The 7,758-nt window shown below is 42.7% G+C and overlaps 1 long non-coding RNA gene across 2 annotated transcripts; it reads right to left on the reverse strand.

Annotated features, from left to right (window-relative positions):
* Nucleotides 1-483: 483 nt before the first annotated feature.
* On the reverse strand, nt 484-7,397 carry LOC144389477 (uncharacterized). Of its 2 annotated transcripts, XR_013453580.1 has the most exons (3): nt 7,223-7,397; nt 3,854-4,055; nt 484-2,743 (listed from the first exon to the last, which is right to left on the reverse strand). It is a non-coding gene; the product is annotated as an uncharacterized LOC144389477 (long non-coding RNA). The 2 variants fall into 2 exon arrangements; XR_013453574.1 differs by lacking the exon at nt 7,223-7,397 and having other exon boundaries at nt 3,854-4,604.
* Between the last annotated feature and the right edge of the window lie 361 nt (nt 7,398-7,758).

A 7,758-nucleotide genomic window follows, 5' to 3' on the forward strand; every position in this document is an offset into this window, starting at 1 on the left:
CAGAGTAGAAATGAGTCCATCCCCTATACAGAAGTACGTTTCCAGAGACAAGGCTGTGCGTAGAGACAAGCTTCAGATCCAACTGATAGCGCTCCACCTCCTGCACAAGCTCCGACACGTATGTGTGTTTCCGTGTGTGTGTGTGTACCACAGAGTAAGGAGAACACGTGCCTGCCAGTCAGAGAGAGAAAAGAGGCATGCAGCCTGCACCTGTACAGTGTCCATGCTGCAGTGAAAACTAGGTACCACATTGTATTCTAACTTTTCATGTCCAAAATGGTTCACAATCATGTAGTCGATCCTCAATAACTAGATCAGAAAATGAGAGAAGAGGAGAGCTTCTGAGGAGAGTCTGAGTGGTAACGGGTACGCGCCTTAAAAGGTGGAACTTAAAATCTCAGGGAGAAATTGTTGAGTTGCGTTGCTCGCATTCTTGCAGCTAACGTTGCGTTCGGAGGAAAAGAACGGACGATTCAGATGAGGCATCTTTAGCCGTCTTCGGCATATTTATTTTTTCTACGAGCTGCCGCTGACACATCAGTCTCACTGTCAGACAGCCTTCATCACTTCTTCATATATAACAGTTTGGGACAAACAAAACAACAATGCAAACGAGTGCCCCCTTGTGGCTCATGCACAACACAGATCAGCGCTGTACTACACCTTCACCACAACTGAGGACATAATGAACATATCCCAACAGAAATAGAAAAGATGTCTGGAGGAAGATGCCACAAAATATTTAAATATCAGACTAGTGATACGACTTATTATTTTGTTATGCACCTCAAAACACCTCTACACACCCACAATCACACACCCAGCATGCAAGACTACTGATACCATTGATGTTCACACATAGTATGTTCTGTTCTGTTCCTTTCCACAATATAGTTCATACTAATTCTACCCTCTGATTTCAATGTCTTTATTGTGTGGTATTTCTCTGCTGACAATCATTCCTTAAGGCTCTGTAGATATACGTATAACCATCTGATACTATAGAGAGAAGCATATTCATCTAGAAAACTATACCTGGAGTGTTACAATGGCCAGTATAATTTTATTCCATGTGTCCATGCAGGTAAATTGGTGGATAATCATTCAAAATAATGTTAATAATAATAATCGTTCATTTTATTTATATAGTGCTTTTTAAAACATTCATACTTTGGAGTGACCCGGTCTGACAGTAACTCCCGGGCCCCTTTTTACCCCTAGTCCGCTCCTGGATGGATACATTAAAGATTCACCCTCAGGCTCCACCAGCATGTAGCCATTTTGCATCAATTTAAACACTTTTATGTGCAGTCTGACCTCATGATCATATAGGCTTGTCGTCAAACTAGGCTAAGGCTACTGGCGTTGAGCTGTATATCGTTGGAGGTGTTCGTGTTTATAATCACATGTGCTCACCTGTCGTTTTTTGAACTCTTTGTCTGAAGGGTGCTTCACGTACTGCCTCCCTGTGTCACAGAGACAGGTCTGTGTGTCAGTGGGCTATTCTTCACAGTCTGCCTAATACCCAAAGTACTTTCAGATTTCACTTCTTCTTTTTTCCAACAAGCAGAGGACGGTCGGCAAGAGCTCGTGCATCTGAGGCCTGATGTCTCTGATTGTGCCTTCTGGGACTTTTAGTATCAGCTGTGTGCGTCCTATTGACCCGCAGGCCAGTTATTATAGATATGGGATTTCCTAAGTGTGGTGCAAGCTCTCTCTCTCTCTCTCTCTCGCACTGCAGCCTGAGCCACCCCGTGTGAAATATTCAGATGGACTCCTTTTCTCATTCATCTGTTTCCAAGATGCCCTGTGGTCCTGTTTGTTCTTTTCGTGGTTTACTGTGTTAAGTAATTCCTCTTCCTCTGATGATAAGTTGTGATGTGTAACTTTAAAATAATGTAAATAATGTAACCGCTGGTTACATTATTGGTTGGTTACAATTAACCACCGTATGGTTAATCGTAAATGAAATGTTATGCAATATGCAATAAGCACGTGCGTGTGTTTTCTTCTAATGTTATATGCATTTTACACTGGTATTTCTGTATTTTCGTTTTCTCATTTAAATGGTAAAAAGGAGGACGGATCAGCGTGATACATTGTTTCATTGTGGGGCAGTATGAGCTGGCATCCATTGTGCTCTCCCACCACAAGGTGGAAGTATTGTGTTGTTTGTTTCACTAGCACCCTCCACAACGTAACCCTCTTCAAATTCTGTACCAGCAACCCTTTCACACATTGGGGGCTTATCGCTGTTAACAATTTTTTAACATAAATGCAGTCAAATAGTTTCGACGATGTGATTTACGAGAAGGGAGTGTCATTCACATACAGTACAGCATTGTCCAATCTAATCTACTGAAAATAAGATCCAACAACATAAAGATATATAAAAGCCTATTAATCAAATTAATGCTGCTTTTCTAGTCCTTGCCCTAAAGAATGCCGGGTAAATCCTTGTTTGGACGATGGAGTTGGGCTGGTCCCAATACCGTTTCTCCTCTTGGCCGGTTAGGGTGTGACAGGGCTCTTTCTTTAGGGCTTAAAGAGAGATGATGGACTGCACACCTGGAGTTTGTGGTCTTTTCTCGGCTGAATGTAGACCTCATTGTAGCAGTGGCTGTGTCTCAATCCAGGGGCTGCATCCTCCAGGGGCTGCCTATTCTGTCGACTCGTTCCAATGGGGCCAATGAATAGACCCTTCCAGTGTTTGGAGGACACATCTGATGTATATCCCATGATGCTATGCGGGCCGATTTTATTTTATTCACAATGGCGACAGGTTATCCGGCAGCGGGGGGGAACCGGCAGCATTCACTTTTAAATGTAGGCCTAGTAGAGGAATTCACTTGAACATCTACCTATACACGTGCTAAAATAAGTATGTATAATCGTATAACATCACAGTGTAGTTTACAAAAATAGCTTTAGTTACATGACGTTAGTAACCGACGAGCTCAGAATACCAGGACCTGCTGCGCTATTAACGGCAGGTCATCTGCAAGGACCGGAACATGGATTGCCTAGTAAAGGCCTTGTACTTTTAATGCCTTCTCTTTCAAACTTTATACGTTTTTTGAGTTATACGGCTTCTATCGTGAAGCGCAGCAGGTTGCTAGGCAAAGGGTGCAGCACAGGAACAGATGTTGAGGCCAGACTGTCTCATTTCGGAGACTGCACGGTTCAGCCTTCGCAGTTTACAAAGGGTTATTTTGTCAGGATTCGATTGGGAACTTGTTTTGTGGCTTCTTCTCCAATCAGCGGAAATCTGGCGACCCTTACCGTAATGATTGTCCAATATTTATCGGCTACAACACAAGGAGCTAGCCAAGTAGCTCGGTTGCATTCACTGTTGTTTGAATAACTCGAATGAACTCAACACAGCTTAGAATGGCCACACCTGTAGTGTAAGTCCAGTCAGAAATACTGTACTGCCTATTTGCTTAGGGGCTGCCAATGGCGATGACAGCTGTTCTGTTCAGCTGGTCACATGCACCCAATAGCACAGCGACACACCTACGTTGTTGTCCAATCATCTCGCTGCTGTGTCTTTTTTTCTGATCAGATTTTATCTCTGTCTTTCGTGCTGCTGTTGCACGCACCCCATACACCTCCCCATCGCCTCCCTTCACACATTCATGGAGGACAGAGTCCCCTCTATTACAAATCTGCCTGTAGACTCATAAACCAATGCCCAGATGACTACATGCCTCAGACTCCATTCCTGTGACTCCCTCGTCTCTGGCACCAACCAAAAGTCGCTCTCTCGCCTGCAACTAGTTCAGAACGCTGCAATTTCTAGCATTGCTTTTCAGCAATTTTGATGTTTTATGAGGGTTTAATTCTTACCCACTTGTTATGATTTGTTGGGCTTTTTGTTGTTCTGGTTGTCCCGGGCGTCCCATTGAAACCATGCGGCCTGGTCTCCAGCATCGTGGTGTTGGTGTCAGCCTGGTGTCAACATCTGCTCCTGCCCAGAGAAGAAAATGCCTTCCAGCGCTCCCCTTCCCACCTGGAAGTTCCTACGGCAAGCTGAAGGAGTTTTTCTGGGGGGCCTGCATGATTTTACCCGAGTCCGACCCCACAGAGGACATGCGTTAAGAACAACTATTCAAAAACAACCAATTGTAACGCTGATGGTCTCGTTAATTCATGCAGGTCTTTCAGTATATGAAGAAAACACACGAGACGGGTTAATGAGTGACACTTGACCATTCATGCTCGACTATGTTCTTTCAAAGCCGTTCTTACTCTGCACTGATGTTTAAGGGCACAAGCACTTGCTGCATATTTTGACAGGATTAGCGCCTTTACTCACAGAAACTTGGATGGCAGCCAAGATGCCACATCGCAATGATTGTGTGTGTGAAAAGAAAAATAAAGATTAAGTAAGCAGGTGTCACACACTTCGCAGTCTGTTATGACAGACGCTGGTGGGTGTGGTATTTGAGTCATCTGACAGTCCAACAAGGGCTCAACTCACACTCAGTGGTGTGAAGATTTGCTTTGACCACCAACTGTGGTGGATTATCACCTATACTCACATAATAAAGGTACTAATGGTATAGATTAAAAATACTCAAGTAAAAGTCCTGCATTCAAATCCACACATTAAAGAAAAGTACAGTAAAGAAATAGCAGATTGTTTGTTGTTTGCTGATATCACTCATGCATAATCACAGAGTGTAAAAGATGTTCAATATCAACTAAGGCATCCTGCATTATGACTAATGTCTGCAGCCATGTCTGGTTTTACAGTTCTTACTGATGGTTGGTCTCTTGGTCTCTAACAAATATAAATCAGTTCAGTAGATTGCCGTCAGATTGGTTTACTAATTAAAATGTACAATATTCCCTCTGAATTGTGAAGAAGAAGACAATCTTTTTGCTGATTATTGCTGAAAGTCTTATAGAAGAAGTATTTTCTCACACTGCTTCATAATTCTTTAAACGGTCCTCACAGTACCTTTAAGTACCGCACTTAATTGACTTTCCACCACTGGCCTACAGATACTTGTAGAGTGCACCAGAAATATGCACTTATATAAACTTTATCACAACTCCATATCAGTAGCAGTGTAAGCAGCTGGAATCGTCTTGAGAGGTGTTTTCTCCAAACGGCTTTTGTGTCACCAACGATTCCCCGGGATTGCCGTTTCGGGCGTGTGGGGGCACAGGACATAAACTATCAGCACTTTTATAGTCATCCTCACGCCCAGCAGTTGTAGCAGCTTGTATGTTTCTGATCACTGCCTGTAGGCAAGGCGTGGCTTTTTTTTTCTTTTTTTTTACCACTGCAAGCAGAAAGCAGGTTCAGGCAAGGCTTTGATATAACTCACCAGGTATTTAACCATCTGACTCCAGTCCGCACTAATAAGGAAAGTAGCTCGTAATGAGGATTCCAAGTGGAATTATTCTTGTCAGAGCCTGTCTTCATGCAGAGGCTTTCTCAATGTACAACAATAGCATTAACATAAGAACCCAAAAACCCATCTCTCTTTATAGTCTTCTGTCAAAGGGGGGGGGGGGGAAGGTAATGAAGAATAGCATTAGAGTGCAGTGTTTGTGCATGTTTGCGTGTGTGTGTGTGTGTGTGTGTGTGTGTGTGTGTGTGTGAATGGGTGTGGGAGAAGGGCGTGCAGACATTAAATCAGAAATAAGAGTCAATGATTCCAAACCATTAGAACGTGTTGTCGGGTGTGCAGAAAAGCTATGAAGGTCACAATGAAGGTCACATTTTTTACATCGACAGGTTAAAGCTGGTCAGGAGATAAAAATGTTGGCATTGCAGAATTCTTTGCATGCGTTGACGTTCTACAAAGCACATGGAGAGACATGAAGAGGGTAAAAAGGTTGAATATTAAAAAAAGATCTCACAAAAGAATCGAAAAATGAAAAGAAACTGTACTTGGTGTCATGGAAACGGAATGCCCACAGCTACAGAATGCCCCCACCTGTGGGATGGATTCTAGTCCTTGGAGGTAAACATTAAATCAGTGCTAAAAACTAAAGACTAAAGTCAAATTAATGCTTTAAACATAGATAAGGCATAATTTGACCTAAAAACGGTGCTTAAAGTAGGAGAGTCAGGGGGGCCTACTTTAGAGTTAAGATACTTTAGAGTTATTGCAAAAAGTGGCACTGACCCTATATGGTCATATAAATAGTTTAGCTTTCAACTTGGTTCAGGTGTTTCAGGGCTATGATCTATAATCACATTCACCCTGCAATTAAGGTACATTCATCTAGTATGTTTTTTACTTTCAAAACAAATCTTCCCCTGTAATTTCCTTCCTGGACTTATGACGACGTTTACAAAATATGATATCAGCCTCATATCACGCTTGCAAAAAAGCACCTGGCATATTTGTAACCTTTAACATATTGGTTAACTTTGTGAAACGATTGGTTAGGTTTAGGCAAGCAAGCTCCATTATTGAAGATCCCAAAAAGAATGGATGGGAAAAAAAGAACGTGCCAAAATAACAACAGAAAACTAAGTAAGTAAACGCAACATAAAAAAAACGTTATGTAAAAAACCTAAAACCCTCTACTTTGCTTTTATAGCAGCCGTCTCCTGGAAATGGATGGAAAAAAGTACATTGAAGGCACAGCAAGACAATGGGATACTTTGAAAGAGGTCTACTGTGTGCCTTGCAGCTTCAGGAAAGTTGCAGTTTCTCAAGTGAGAAGCTCAGCAATTCGCACATCTGTACCTCCTGGTTGATGAGACTCGACTGCATAAAGAAAACCAGACCCTTAAACACTGGGAAAGAAAACCAGGGCCTTATGACTAACTGTGTCAACTGCCAAAACAAAGAGAGTCTGTTTAGCTTTGTTGACTGTAAGGCATCCGTGGTGTTGGATTCCCATGAGGAGGGATTGGAAGAGGGAGGAGCACTGTTCTGCATTCCTCATAAGATCAGCAACTGGTATCGACCGCCCTACCAAACACATTAGTCAAATCTGCCAATTTTATGGTGCCGCAAATCACATTTCAGAAGTCAAATGTAGAAATTGTTTTCAATTAAGTAATCAACTATTAGCCCTATCACGGAAAGTCTCTGTGCTGGTTTTCAGTTAAATACTCCCTACATGTAGTTACACCTCCTGACTCTTTTGGAATGTGTTGAGAGCCAGAAAGAGTTGAACCAGCTATGATTAGAGGAGAGTGAGAAATTAAATGTGCCCTTTGCAGAGTAGCGTAGAAGTGTGGTTTTACCTCGGGGTGGATGGCATTCTTCACTAGCACAGCTGTCCTGTATATCGCCCAAGGCTTATGGTGAGGTGCAGTAAAGAGGATGGGCTGATAACAACTCATCCACAAGACAGAGGGACATGGGATTAGAATTGAGTTGTCAAGTTGCATTGCTAAACGCAATCTTTGCAGCACATGTACTCAGTCGTCGTGGCGCAGGGGTTAGAGAAGGTGTGCTGGGAAGCACAAGGTTGGTGGTTCGATTCCAGGCTGCCCCTTGTTCCATGTCGAAGTGTCCCTGAGCAAGACACCTAACCCCTAATTGCTCCCCAGGCAAAAATGTGAAAAAAGCCATGGGTTTAAAGTGTAATGTAAGTCGCTTTGGATAAAAGCGTCAGCTAAATGACACGTAATGTAATGTAATGTAATATAAGCGGTTAAGCTCGTATAACAGGACCATTCCCACTGAGTTGATTAACCATGGGAAAAAAATAAGAAATAATTTGTGTTTTTTGGGTGCAGACTGCTATGTGAGCTCACAGGAGGGCTGGGCTAGGGTG

The sequence above is a fragment of the Gasterosteus aculeatus genome, chromosome 2 (assembly GCF_964276395.1).
Source record: "Gasterosteus aculeatus chromosome 2, fGasAcu3.hap1.1, whole genome shotgun sequence".
Taxonomy (NCBI): domain Eukaryota; kingdom Metazoa; phylum Chordata; class Actinopteri; order Perciformes; family Gasterosteidae; genus Gasterosteus; species Gasterosteus aculeatus.